The following is a 14,440-nucleotide window of genomic DNA, read 5'->3' as shown; positions in this document are numbered from 1 at the left end:
AGTCAAGCAAAGAATGAAGAAATCTCCAAAATGAAGTTAGATATTATCTCTCTTAAAATAGTAGTAGCTGAAGCTACTCGTAGCAAAGTAGAAATTGAGGAACAACTTGCAAGGAAAAATAACGAGTGTGAAAGATTGGAAGAAGAGATTGTCCTCCTCAGGAAAAAGGTTGAAGGGATGAACAAAATCATGAAGAGCTCTCAAGCCTTGGATGACATGCTCAGCTATCACAGATCTCCATCTAATGAATCAGGACTCGGGTATGTAGGTGAACCCTCAAATAAGAATGAAAATTCTTTAAGCAAAGGAGATGTGAAGAAGACAGAAAGAAATTGTGATGCTCCTAGTTCCAGCAAAGGCAAGGAGAAAAATGAAGGCTACAATAGAAGAAATCCTACTCCAAGTAGAAAACCAGCTCCAAGAAGAAATGTAGCTGATGTCAAAGAGGCAAGATGCAATGGTTATCATCAAAGGATCTCAAGGCAGAAAGGCTTCAGAAGTACATCAAGGAAACCTCCATCTCAAAGGTACCAAAGTTCATTTTTTGGTTATTGTTATTCTTGTTCAAACTTTGGTCATATGGCAAAAGACTGTAGAGCATTTCATAGAGATAGATGTTGTAGTCTTCGACAATCTCCAAGAAACAATTTTACAAGAAGAAATCATGAAATCGTATTCATGAACAATATAGAATGTTTCAAGTGTCATAGCATTGGGAATATGGCACATGATTGTAACTTAACATGGGCTCCTACGCAAGTTAGACCCATGCAAAAGAAGAAAGTTACACAAGTATGGAGAAGGAAGGAAATACAGTTCAAAAGTCCCTTGAGCTCTTTAGCCCATCTAAGTTTCTTTTGAGAAAACTTTGCTGAAAGAAGACGATGCATACAGTCACGGGAGGCTTGTAATTCTTGATCATTATTGCTGAACTATATTAACAGTCATTCTTTGATGAAGATCCTTTTATAAGGGAGACATATGAAATTAAATCTGCGATAAAAGCAGAGAAGAAAGGTTGCAGGATAACTTGGAGATGCAAAGATTGGAAATCTTGCATGAAGCAGAGAGAAAGAGAATATTACATGATTGGAGCGCCTGAGCATAGCAGTGAAAGCGATGAAAGGGAAGCTGATATGAATAGGCAGAAAAGCTTTGAATTTTTATGAAGTGTTTGGGTATGACTGAACACCCAACAGTTGAAATTAAGGGGGAGTGTTGGAATATTAATTCCAACTGCAGGCAGAGCTTGCAGACGCGGACTGGGACATCGACGGCAACAGGAAAACCACTTCAGCAAAACCACCTGACACTCATCAAACCGCCTTTTGCTGTGCAGCTGTTTCTGTACACACAAGCCTGATGCAATAAGATTTCTCTACGCGTCCTCTGTACGTTTGCAAAAACATTGCTCCATCGGAACGTAAAGGTTGATCAAGTAAGGGCTTCCGATATTTAACACAACCGTCTGATTGAGTTCTTCATTATCCACCGTCGATTGCAATCAAGCTGTCAAAATTTGACGTGCCGTAAAATCTTTGAGTTTGACCTCCATATCACTGTTGAAGCCATATGCAAGGCTGACTAAATTAATTGACTGCCATGCTGAATTGAGTTCATAGAATGTCGGTAAATGTTTTTAATTATATTGTTTTTTTATCCATGGCAGTATGGCATAAGAAATGGTATTGTCATGTATTTTTGTTATTCATTTGAATATGCAATGAAACACACTGCAGTGTGTAGAACGAAGAAGAACATGGGGCAGAGTAAAAAGAAGGAGGGCAATACGCAGACCATGTAATTTGTAACCATAGCAGAGTGTGAGTATTTTTTTTATGGTTGAATGAAAATGGGGACACCACGCAATAGTGTAGGTAATGTCCAGTCCAATATTTTTTTAATATTGTATTGGTAATGAAATGGTGGAAAATGCACAGCTCGTGCAAACAAAAATTGGGCAGAGTCTATGGTTATTGAAGATGCACAACAGTGCATAGATGATGTGTTGACTTTTGTAATAAAAAAAAAGACGGTGAAACACAACAGCGTAGGAAGAATCCAAGGTTTTGGTATTGTGTGTGAGGCAAAGTATGTAACGCACAGCAGTGCGAGAAACAGGGGGAGCACAACAGTGCGAAGGCAGAACTTAGAAGAATAGGGGCAGCGTGAAAATTCTTGGTTGACTTAGTGAAATGAGATGTATTTACCCACAGTAGTGCAGTGAATGCTTTGTTGAACATGAAGATCAAGAAAGGTGTAGCAGCGTTACAGTGAAGGAGATTTATTTTGTAATGAAATGTAAGGAATTACATTTACAACAGTAAATGTAAGTAAATATTTTTTATTACAACAGTATATGTAAAACTCAGTTTTTACAGCAGTAAATGTAAATGAGTTTTTTACACACAGCAGTGTCACTAGGAGACAGAGTAAATTTTTGTTGGTTGAAATGTATTTTTGGTGAATCCATCTGCCAAGAGGAAGGTGCTTTTCAACAGAGTCACGGTGAATCCCTCGAGGAAGGTGCTTTTCAGCACAGTGTCATGGTGAATCCCTCTGTTAAAGAGGAATGTGCTCTTAATCACAGTCTCATCTCAGGTGAATCCCTATGTTAAGAGGAAGACTCTTTTGATTGTTTGTGGAACTGCATCTGTCTGAAGCACTGTTGGTGAATCCCTCTATGTGAAGAAGACTCTTTTTGTAAGAACAGTTTTGTAATCCCTCTGTTAAGAGGAAGACCTTTTTTTGTAACACGCAGTCATATTGATGAATGCAAAGTTTTTTTTGGGGTGTAGAAAAACTCTGTTTCTCTGAGTCAAAAACAGCTTCCCTGTGCAAAAGATCCTCTTGCAGAAACAGAGCTTGTCTATGTGTGCAGTTTATTTGGTTTTGGAATTTTAACAGAAAATTCCCCAACAGTGGTATCAGAGCATTGTTCTGAATCATCATAAATTCCCAACGAGAAGGAGGAAACCACCTCGTTTTGTGGAACTATGAGAGATATCATAACCATCTACCCTATCCTTTCTATCATGATTCGAAGCGTCCATCTATATGTGCTTCCCTACTTTCATTTTCAGGTCGGAATCGTCGAGATGGTAATGCTTTCACTCTCTCCCCGTAACAGCATAATGTAGATGGTTTTGTCTTGATCCGAAAAAGAGTGATTCAAACTCTCTCCCCCTAACATCATAATGTAGATGGTTTTGTCTTGATCCAAAAAAGAGTGATTCAAACTCCGGAGAAGTATAGTCGACCGAAAGACCGGCCTCCTTCTTCCCCATCTCGGTAATGGAAAGTTGAGACTGTCTTTTATCCGTACTTTATAGATGATATTAAAGATAGGAAAAAAAAATAATAATATAATTCTGGATGTATATAGTTTGGTTATATATATATATATATATATATATTATTACACAAATATTGTATTTTTGGAGTTTTGTAATCTTGCCTTCGTCCACTGTTTTTTTTCCACTTTCCACTCATCTGCTCGAAGAATTTTTTTTCAAGTCAAATATTTCTTTATTTGTAGAATGCTTTAATAGACAGTCAGGTGCTCTTTTAAAAATGCTTTGAAAGATAATGAGGGCTTACTAGAACAATTAACATGAAAGTGGAAGGTTATGGAGAACGACAGTGAATGAAGAGTGAGTAATTAGATCGTCCGTCGCCCCTCCGAAAATACAAGCCATATGGTTGTGACTAATTAGGACTATTTGTAAATCTAAACACAGAATTTTTCTTCACCGAATAAGTGTTCACTTGTGGATAAAAATGGAAGAATCAGGAAATGAAAACAATATTGATTTCTATCGTTCAATGACGGATTTTGCTAAACAAATACCGAACGCTGACCAAGATATCTTCTCGCTTCAAGTGAATCTGACTTCATTTCACAGGTAGGCAGGAGAGAGTTCACCAACACTTCATCTTGAGTCTTGGTGTTCTCATAGTGGTAAAATGGTTGAGGAAAGACTGTATTCAGATTTTCGGAGATGCAAAAGGTATTATAGATTGGATACAGAATATTATAGGTTTCAGCTTCTTATTATAAAAAATTGGACGTGCGGTATTAAGGTCCTGGTGAGTACCTTTCAACCTGTCTGTTAACTTAGATCATACTTACAGGGAATAGAATTGGATAGCTGATCTTTTGTCTATGAAAGGGGTGTCTTTTCAACCTGTCTGTTAACTTAGGTGAGTACCTTTCAAGCTGTCTGTTAACTTAGATCATATTCAGAGAGAATAGAATTGAATAGCTGATCTCTTGTCTATGAAAGGGATGTCTTTTCAAGCTTTCTGTTAACTTAGATCATATTCACAGAGAATATAATTGGATAGCTGATCTGTTGTCTAAGAAAGGGATGTCTAAAGCAACAGGTAAATTTTACTTTTCTACTTATGAACAAGGCTACTTAATCAATGAAGGTAGTATAAACTACTCTCAGAACCAAGCAAGAGAGAGAAAGCTTGGATAAATAGAAGCAATGACAGAGATAAGACAAAACAAGAGGACTGTTTATTTTTGTTGTTTTTTTATGCTGTAATATTCTGTTGCTTTTTGAGAAGATATATAGTAAGGAAAATGTAATTGAGTAGTCTTATTAGAAAATAGACAGTTTACCAAAAGGAAGTTAGAAGAGAAACATGATCATGCACTATTTTTTTTATATAATAAGAAGTAGCATTTTTTTCTATTGGAAAAAAAATATTGTAATAGGGGAGCAAATAGAGATGTGAGACTGTTATTCATACTGCTACAGATCCTGATAGGGAGATTCCGAAGGAAACTATGTCTGAAAATATGACCAAAGCTGCAATGCAAACACAGGAAGAGACTCGTTATAATTTGGCTCATGTTACAGAAGGTTCCATTGAAGCTCAAGAAGAAAATATACGAGCAAATAGAGATGTGTGGAGATTGCTGAGTATATAGAACAATGTGGATATTCTTACTTTAGATAACATTAGATTACTTGGAGACTATCAATCGTACCCTCATGATATTAATATAGGTGTACACGACCTTGAAACCGCCATGGTCGAACTATAATGGATTGGAGCCGCCAGGACGGACGCTTTGGCAGTCTGCAAATTGTTGCTATGGATGGAGAATAATGAAATTTTGATCTCCATCCTCATCAGATAAGAACTCCATTCCATCCTCATCTCAGAGATGAATATATTGCCTGCCACCGGGATGATCCAATATCCATTCGTCTATGAGCTGCGGGGACTCTGGAAAGTATGCCAACGGTTATGATTTCGGAGGAGCTCATCGGCACAGGTGATGGCAGTGCGGATGAGGGAATGTTATGCGCAATTTGTTGTTAAAGAGCGTGCAAAACGTTTACCTTGCAGTCATATTTATCAAGCAGATTGCATTTTTGGTTGGTTTCTGCGCAGCATTTCGTGTTAGCTTTGTATTTGAGCGAAAAAATCTCCAAAACGTATGATTATTTTCCAAGGATTAACTACCAATTCCCAGGATTAACTACCAATTGAATGCTCAATTAGAATGCATGAGAAGGTATTATAGGGCATTCTTAAGTCGATTGCACATTCTCCTAATATTTAGAAATAGAATTCTCCCAATATTAAGGAATCGGACATACCGTCAATTTTTTGACTGCGCCATGTCCTGATTCTAGAGGAATCTTTAATCTACTTAAACTCAGGGAGGAGAGGATATTACAGAGGAATCTGTAATCCACTTAAATTCAGGGAGGATATTATAGGAAAGATCTGCAATCCACTTAAACTCAGGGGTATTATATGAAAGGTGCCATCTACTAAGCTCAGGGCTATTATATGAAAGATTAAATCTACTTAAGCTCAGGGTATTATATGAAAGATGTCTTACTTAGACATCTAATTCTGATATAGCATTGTACACAGGGGTATTATATGAAAGATGTCTTACTTGACATCTAATTCTGATATAGCATTTGTACAATACTGTAGTGATACAATATTTTTCCCAAAGAAAGTAAGCTACCTTTTCAAATAAAAGGAGAATTTGAATTTGGATTAATGAATTGGTATTTTAAGTCTAAGCAATTTACCTTAGTGGTATGACATACATGTAGTGTCTTCACCCATTTATGAAATAGTTGTTTTAGCGGTAACTGTATATATAAGTTACAGATTTTACTAAGGAGAAAATATTTTTTCCTTCCTCATTCTTGTAATTAATTAATTAATAAGTATTTTAAACAAAGGTTTCACATTTCTAATTTTGTATAATTAATTTAAAAATTGAAATTGTTAATAATTATCACTAATATATAAAAATTCATATGGTAAAATCAAAACTTCTTTTTATCATATTTTTTAATTTAAAAAAAAAATTACTAATTTTTTTTAAATTAATTATTGTTATTATTACTTATAAAAATAATCAATATTAAACTTAAACATATGTACTTTAAAAAAATATGTGACTAGATTCTTTATCATGAAAATTCACTCCAATTTATAATTTTTTTCCTTAATAATGAAAATTCAGTTCACTGTTTCATAGAAATTAGTAACCTACAAATAGACATTATTACAATTCATAACTTATAAATAGAAATTGTTACAAACCCATAGGTCAATAACTTATGAAAAAAGTGAGAGACTCTGGAAGGATTTCACACACAACACAAAACCACACTCTATTTATTCATCTCACAAAGTTTACATATATAGGAATATATATCATTGAGATAAATATAGATCCTAAGAAAGTGGATCTATGAATGAGACATGAGACAAGTACAACTCATACACATGGGAAACAAAGGCTTCTAAAATAACACCACAAGTGCAACTCATGCACATGAGAAACAACCACTTCTAAGATAACACCTAAAAACTCTAACAACCTATAATACATATGACACACATGGAAGCATTACTTCCAACACCTTCACTTATGCTTACATGTAACAAATATAGAAAACAAATATTATGACAACAAGAATGATGTCTCCCTCACTCATCTTCATTAACATTTACAATCTCATGATTTCTCCTCTTTTGAGCTTACCACTTGATCCATTTAAGACATAACCCTTTCCAACCATCATTGACCTGCTTTACAGAATTAACACTTTCCTATTGAACTACCACCATCTGTTGAATGCATGACCCTTCACAATATTCATTAGTTATATCTGAGCACCATGAGTCACACCAGCTTGAAGTTATTAAAAACAAACTTCAACTAATGCTCCGAAAGCACCACCAATCAGATTAATTTATTCTATAGTTACCATGTTCTTTGTGAAAATTCCATCTCTGAAACCATAAAGAAACCTAATTCTTCTGCTTCTGTTTTGGCATAATATACCAATCATCCTCCAACAAGCTCACCACCCCCAATACTTTTTAACTTAACGATTCATTATTCATAATCACGATATAATCATCACATAATACACCGTCTTAATTACGCACTTTAATAGACAGATTCAAAATTAAAGCTAAGCGTGAAGGGCCACGACATCATATTGCTCATATACTCATCAACATTGAACTTGAGCTCCAATTCACAACGATCCTCGTAAATTTCATTGTGCAACATTTCAGATTATGCAGGATCCATGTAGACAAATACATAATGCTTTAGATCAATTTACTGCTCTGTGCATAGCTCCAACTTATTTTTTGCAACAAACAAATAACTTCATAAAAAAGAAAATGGAAAAGATTGAATTCTCTATGATTCAATAGTGGAATCGGGTAAGGATTTGATGATATAGGGCCTTTAATTACTAATACAATTTTATAATCAAACAAAAAATGCAGTGCATGTTCGATATCCATTCAAATCATTTGTACAGAATGTCGCTAAATCTGGTTATTGTCATGGTGAGGGGCAAATGATGATCATTACACTTATTGCACGGTCACGCAATCTATAGGTCTATTTATTGCAGCTGAAGTCCAAATATTGAAGTTCGCGGAGATTGTGGACTTTTTCTTATATCCACTAGGGTTTCAAGCATGCCATCCCCTTCTTGTGTGTGCCAAGGAATCAATATGTTCATGTCTTTTAGTAGAAATGAAGAAAACTGCAGCACGTGTACAATACTCTTGCACATGAATTTCGCACTTTGACTCTTTCTCACAATCACACTCAACAATTTTGCTTTTACACCAGGAAAACATCTACAAAGGAATAGGAAAATAAAAATCTAAACTAATATATGTACAGAGAAATAGCTCTCATGACTCTCACATTTTTTTAGCCTTCCCTTAATGGAAGCAAGCCCGAATAAACCCTTATACTATATTAGAAAAACAAAGAGAGAGTAGAGAGATTGCATACAAAACACAAAAGCACATTTTTTTTATTCATCTCACAAAGTTTACACATATAAAAATATAAATCATTTACTTTAATAAATCTAGATTAAGAATGTGACTCTATGACCAAGACATGACACAGCTACAACTCATACACATGGGAAATGACCACTTCTAGAATAACACCTCAATACTCTTATTGACAACCTGTAATACATATGACAAACATAGAATCATTACTCTAACATAACTTATAGTAAGTTATACTATATGCCGAAATAACCATATCTCATTTCATATTACAATATTCACATAAACTTTAAAAAAATCATTTTAATTAAAATAACATGAACTCTCTGCGGGCCAAAAACCAAAAGATTTAATTAGGTTTGATGATATGTAAATAACAGTGGTTTTACAAAAGATCAATAGGCCTCATAAATATTGACTCATGCAAACTTTATATGACCTTTAGAAAGGTCGGTAAAGAAAACAATAAAGACACTTTTGGCACTAGTTTAAAGTGTAAACAAAATAATAATGAAAACTTTGGCAATAGTTTGAATTTTAGGTACAATTAATTTATAATAGGCTATCACTAAAGCCGATCCAATTAACAAATTCAAAAGCGGGAATTTTGACAAAGAGGTAATGTACTATTGTGTACCTTGAAAAACCCTAAGAACTATTAATATCACAACCAATAGAAGCAGAAGGGGAGGTAGTATAGCCATAACTATCAAACGCATTGTAGTGATTGTCAGGGATTAAAGGCTTTGCGGTCGCATTATCCACAAACCCTGGCTTGCAGTTTCTCAAACGTTTAACAATCTAATCCGTGCCAAAAGAATGGGAGAGGTTGTAAATCAGAACATAGATTAGATGGAATAAAATGTTGTGCTAGACCAATTCAATGAGCTTCCTGAGCCAATTATTCAGAAAATTCACGAATTTCATGTGACTTGGGTTTTATTAAAGCCATTGACTAATTTCTAATCCATTTTAAACATAAAACCTAATTTACACCTACAATTAGAATAGATTTAGAACTCTAATATTTGAGTGATATAGCGTTTGGTAGCCCTGGATGATAAAGAGCATAAAGTGGATTTTATGGTGAGAATCATATATCAACTTACACAAGGAAAAGATTATAAGGAAAAGATTATATGCAAATGCAGAAAGTTCCAAACACTTCTAAAAATTGGGAATACCTTTTGAGTAATGTGATTAGGAGGATTGGAAGGTTAAATATGAATGCAACCCTATATCAATTAATGGAGCAACCTAAACCATTTTAAAAAGTTCCCCAAAATGGATTATGAAAAAAATTGAAAGTTTCACCCTAATAAGGTTAGAAATATAGGAACCTAAGGTTCCACTAGATAAGATGGAGGTTAGTTAGAAAATTTTGATTCAATTGATGTAGATGATATGAATCTTTCATATTATTTTGAATTGAACTTATATAATAATTTTGAACCAACAACATTTAAATAAGTTTATTTTCATGTTGAATGGAGAAAATAAACATAGAGGGAGTATGATGCTTTCATAAAGAATGAAAAATAGAAGTTGGTGGACACTCCATTTAGAACCAAACCAATTGGCTACAAGTGGGTCTACAATAACAAGTACAATTTAAATGGCTAACTTGGAAGGGATAAAGCAAGGTTCATGGAAATATATTTACATAGAAAGAAAGAAGGTGTTGATTATAACGATATTTTCCCCACCACAAAAGAGCCACCATCGAGATTATATTTTCCATGCCAAATCATAAAGAATGGAACATTTATCAAATGGATTTGAATATTTTTTTCTTGAATAAACACTTAAAATAAAATGTCTTCGTGGCTCAACTAGAATGTTTTATTGTAAATGGAAAATAAAAAAAAAGTATGTAAAGTTATGAAATCATTATATTTCATGAAACAATAACTACAATGCTGGAATGAAAACTTAATCAAGCATCTTCTAAACTTGAATTTCAAACATTTTTATCTTGATAATGCAATTTTGTTTGTCAACAAAATCCAATTTATTTTTGTATATTTTTTAGTTTCTATAAATGATCTATTAGTAGTGAGGAACAATGAAAACTATATCATATCCATAAAGAAATAATTCAAGAATGGCTTTAATATGGCATATTTGGGACACCTTCAGTACTATTTGGCCATTGAAGTCACCCAACATCCAAAGTTTACATTCCTCTCTAAGAAAAGTATATTGGAGAATCATTGAACATGTTTGGCATGGTTGAATTTAATCCTTTATATATTCCAATGAAACAACATATAGAGGTCATATCAAAACAAAGGAATGCATTTGCAGTTGCAACCAAGTACAAAGAAATTTTGGAAAGTCTTATCTACCTCACCCCTATTAGATGAGATATTTCATTTTATATGGAAATTCTTTCTAGATTAATGCAAAATACTTGTGAAGGACATTAGTTTGCTGCAATAAGAGTTCTAACCATACTTTGATGGAACTCAAGACTTTGGAATCAAATATTCACAAGTGGATGACTTCAAATTGATTGGATATTCTTTTCTAGACTTTGATTGAGATATAGAAAATGGAGTATCTACTGCAGGATACCTTTTGAGCCTTGGATTAGGAGTTATCTTCTAGATGTAATGACAATAGTCGGTTCGAGTAGATTCCACTACAAATGCAAAAAGTGTGAGAGTTTCAAACAAAAAAAGAAAATTGTGGGGATTAGGAAAATTCTTAAAGAATTGTAGGATAAACAAGTGAATTTTACTTCTCTTTTGATTGATAATACTTATACAATCAAGTTGACTAAGAATCTTAGATTCCATGATCAAACCAAACACATGAATACAAAGTATAATATGATATAGATGTCAAAATTATTTATATAAGATATTATTCCACAAATGAAAAAATTGTAGACATTTTCACTACAACACTTCGAAGAGAAAAAAAAATGAAAAACTCAAAAGCACACTAACACCCCTTCGATTTTTGGGAGATGCTTAGACACCTAATTATTAGGAATTTGGTAAAATATAAATATGAAAAATATGGTTCATTATAATATGAAGATACATTCAACCTTGGAAATTGAAACCAAAGATCATTAAATATATATGCTTGTTTAGTGGATAACCAATCAACTTTTAGGGATTGCCTCACCTCCCTTGACACCTTGTATCACATTTACTTTGTAAATTCTTCAATTCTTTGCAATTACTATCTAATTACATTTGGATAATAGATATTAGTTCAAATTAAAAAGTTCATAACTTTTAAGTTGGGATTATAGAAAACACCTTCGGTCATTTAGATTATTTTGCTTATAAATTAAAATTTTCATCAACACTTCATTTTAAGCTTTAATAAAAAAATGTATAAAATGATTTTTATGAATTAAATATGTTATTGTTTCTTTTCGTAAATTCAAAGTTATCTTAATTTTTTAAAAGTACAAACTCAAATTTAATTTAGAAATTGTGAAGAGGTCATGTTAATTTTTCATTCCATGTGTTATATTTCAACTAAAAAATAATCAGCACACTTAATATTCAAGATTAAAGTTTATCTTAATACTATTTTTGTTTAACATTATTTTTTAACATTTCAAAAATTTATTTATTTTTTAGGTTAATATGTTTTTAGTTTAATTTATATTTTGATATTGAAAATGCATTTTATTTAAATTTTAGTTGAGCTAATGGTTAAGAATATATGTTTTTTTTAAGAGGTCAAAGCCAAAGAGGAGTAGTTTTTGTATATGTTAATTAATTAATTTTGGTATATTGTTATTCGGCTCTATTAGGCTCTAGGAGTGAGTGACTCCACCTCCACTTGGCATGCGTCCCCCAACTAATTATTGTTGTAAGTGTCTATAAAGGTATTCACCCTTACAAATGAGAATTAATAGGAACATCACTAAAAATATGAACCCTTATTAGGTCACAAAATCCTACTACTAGCATAACCATAAAAATAAAATGGCTAGTAAATGGTGATATGTATCATTCCATAATAAGCATGAAACCACTAATTTCATGACACATCTCACATTACTAAAATTAAAAGAATAATAAAAATTAACTAAATTAAAATTTTATTGTAAATTATTATCATTATAAATGATAAAAAATCAATATATAAGTTAACATATATACATTAAAAAACATGTGATAAGAATCACCCACACTTTATCATGGAGATTCTTAATTTGTAAATAGGATTGGTTATAATATCTTCGGCCAACGCCATGAATTATTAATATCACATACCCAAAAACATAATCATTAATTTCATATGACATTTGTTTATATGACATTTTTTTAATTAATTAATTTAATTAAAAATACATAACTACTTTGAAGATAAATCTCAATCTTTGATTTGTGAATACTACTAAAAATATTATAGAATATTCTATGGGTGCTGAATCCCTTCCATCGCTATCATCTTGAGGGTATGGAATTTGGAAGAAATGACACGCTAGTAGAAGGAATATCTACCAATGTTGAAACCTAGGTTTCTGATGAAGGAGGTTCGATAAAAGTGCGTGCAGAAACCCCAGAGAGGTTTTCCTATGAGGAACTCAAGGATGACGATAGCCATCTCTGCTGAGTGCCCCCTGCAGATAGCCATCTTTGCTGAGTGTATGGTGAAGTATTTGAAAGAGCTCCAACGATACCGTTGGTGGCATGAGATGCCCCCATTGAATTGGCATCACCAGGATGGGGGAGGTCCCTTATAACGGTATAGACATAACTATACTGAGCATAAATCAAGTCATCTCTCAAACTAGTCTAGAGAGCCTCTTCCTCTGTCTGAGGAAAATGAGACGCAACATGTTTGGTAATAGGTGCTAAAAGAGTTCTAAGGAACCAATCGAGGTAGACATGGTATTCGAATTGCGAAGCATGGCACATGCTCCTCCTTCTATGCCATTCCTGAACGTGATCGGAAAGACGACTAATAGAGGAGTGAAAAAATGCAGTCAAGATCTCTATACCAGTGTCATATTAGAGAGGTAACTAAAAATATGAGAGGAATGCTTTAGAAAACGTCATGAAAATGGAATGAGAAGTGGCGTGCTGGTTAACATACCACTTCACAGCATATTGAGTGTGTGTGAGTTGGAACAACTGAAGAAGAATGGAGTCATCAGTGATGGAATTGGATGAAAACCACATATAGAAGGAGCGGATATGATTGGTGGGGTCCTCTCCCAAATTACCCTCAAACATGGGAATGTAAGAGGAAATATTAGTCACCATAGCTAGCCAACCAGCATCATGATGTATAGGGTCATCTATCAACTCGCTAAAATCTGAGAGACTTATCCCAACCATGAAAAGTAGCATGGGAGTTTCCAAAACGGTTCCTCAGACGATTCCATTAGATGTGGCTACTAGGATAGAACTAGAGCCAACACCAGGTTGGGTTCCTGCACCAGTAGTGTTTCTAGACATGGTGACAGCATGTGGTGAAGTGTTAGGTCCCTATACTACTAGTGTAACCCCTTTTTGTTATTAGTACAACCCCCTTATTATATTGTTGTGCCCATGTAGTCCGCATATTGTTATTATTGTTTCCCATAGAAGCCCACTATTGTTATTATTGTGCCCTTACATTATTATTGTTATGTTGGCTCTAATTATATTATGACCCCTTAGACTCCTATATATAGAAAGGAAGTCATTTCATTTGTATACTCTAAGAATTGTTCAATTCTGTAATGTAAAGGAGGTTGCCCCCTCGAAGAGGCTTATTTCTAATGTGTTGATCTATCTTTTCTATCTTTTTTGTGAGCTGATTTCATAACATTTGGTATAGAGCTTTAGATTCTAGGGTTTTGTTGCTCCAAATAGGTTATCATGGAATTTTCGCTATAATGTTTTTCTGCGATGTTGCAGAAGCTAAAGACAAAACCCATTTGAGATGAAATCACATTAAACCTCGAGTAAAATTTTTAGATCTCTTCTCGCTATATTTTCGGATATATGATCTAAGGAATTTAGGGTTTTTGTAGACTCCCGAATTACATCTTAAACAGGTGACCTTGGGAAAATCGTCACAGCTTTCTCTTTGAGCATCAGATTGACATAGCGTAAGAAGTTATAGAAATAGGACAGACTGTAGT

Source organism: Pinus tabuliformis, chromosome 4_2 (assembly GCF_031772625.1).
Source record: "Pinus tabuliformis cultivar Carrire ecotype Pingquan chromosome 4_2, CPIR1, whole genome shotgun sequence".
Taxonomy (NCBI): domain Eukaryota; kingdom Viridiplantae; phylum Streptophyta; class Pinopsida; order Pinales; family Pinaceae; genus Pinus; species Pinus tabuliformis.
Note: the sequence above shows the minus strand (reverse complement) of the source record.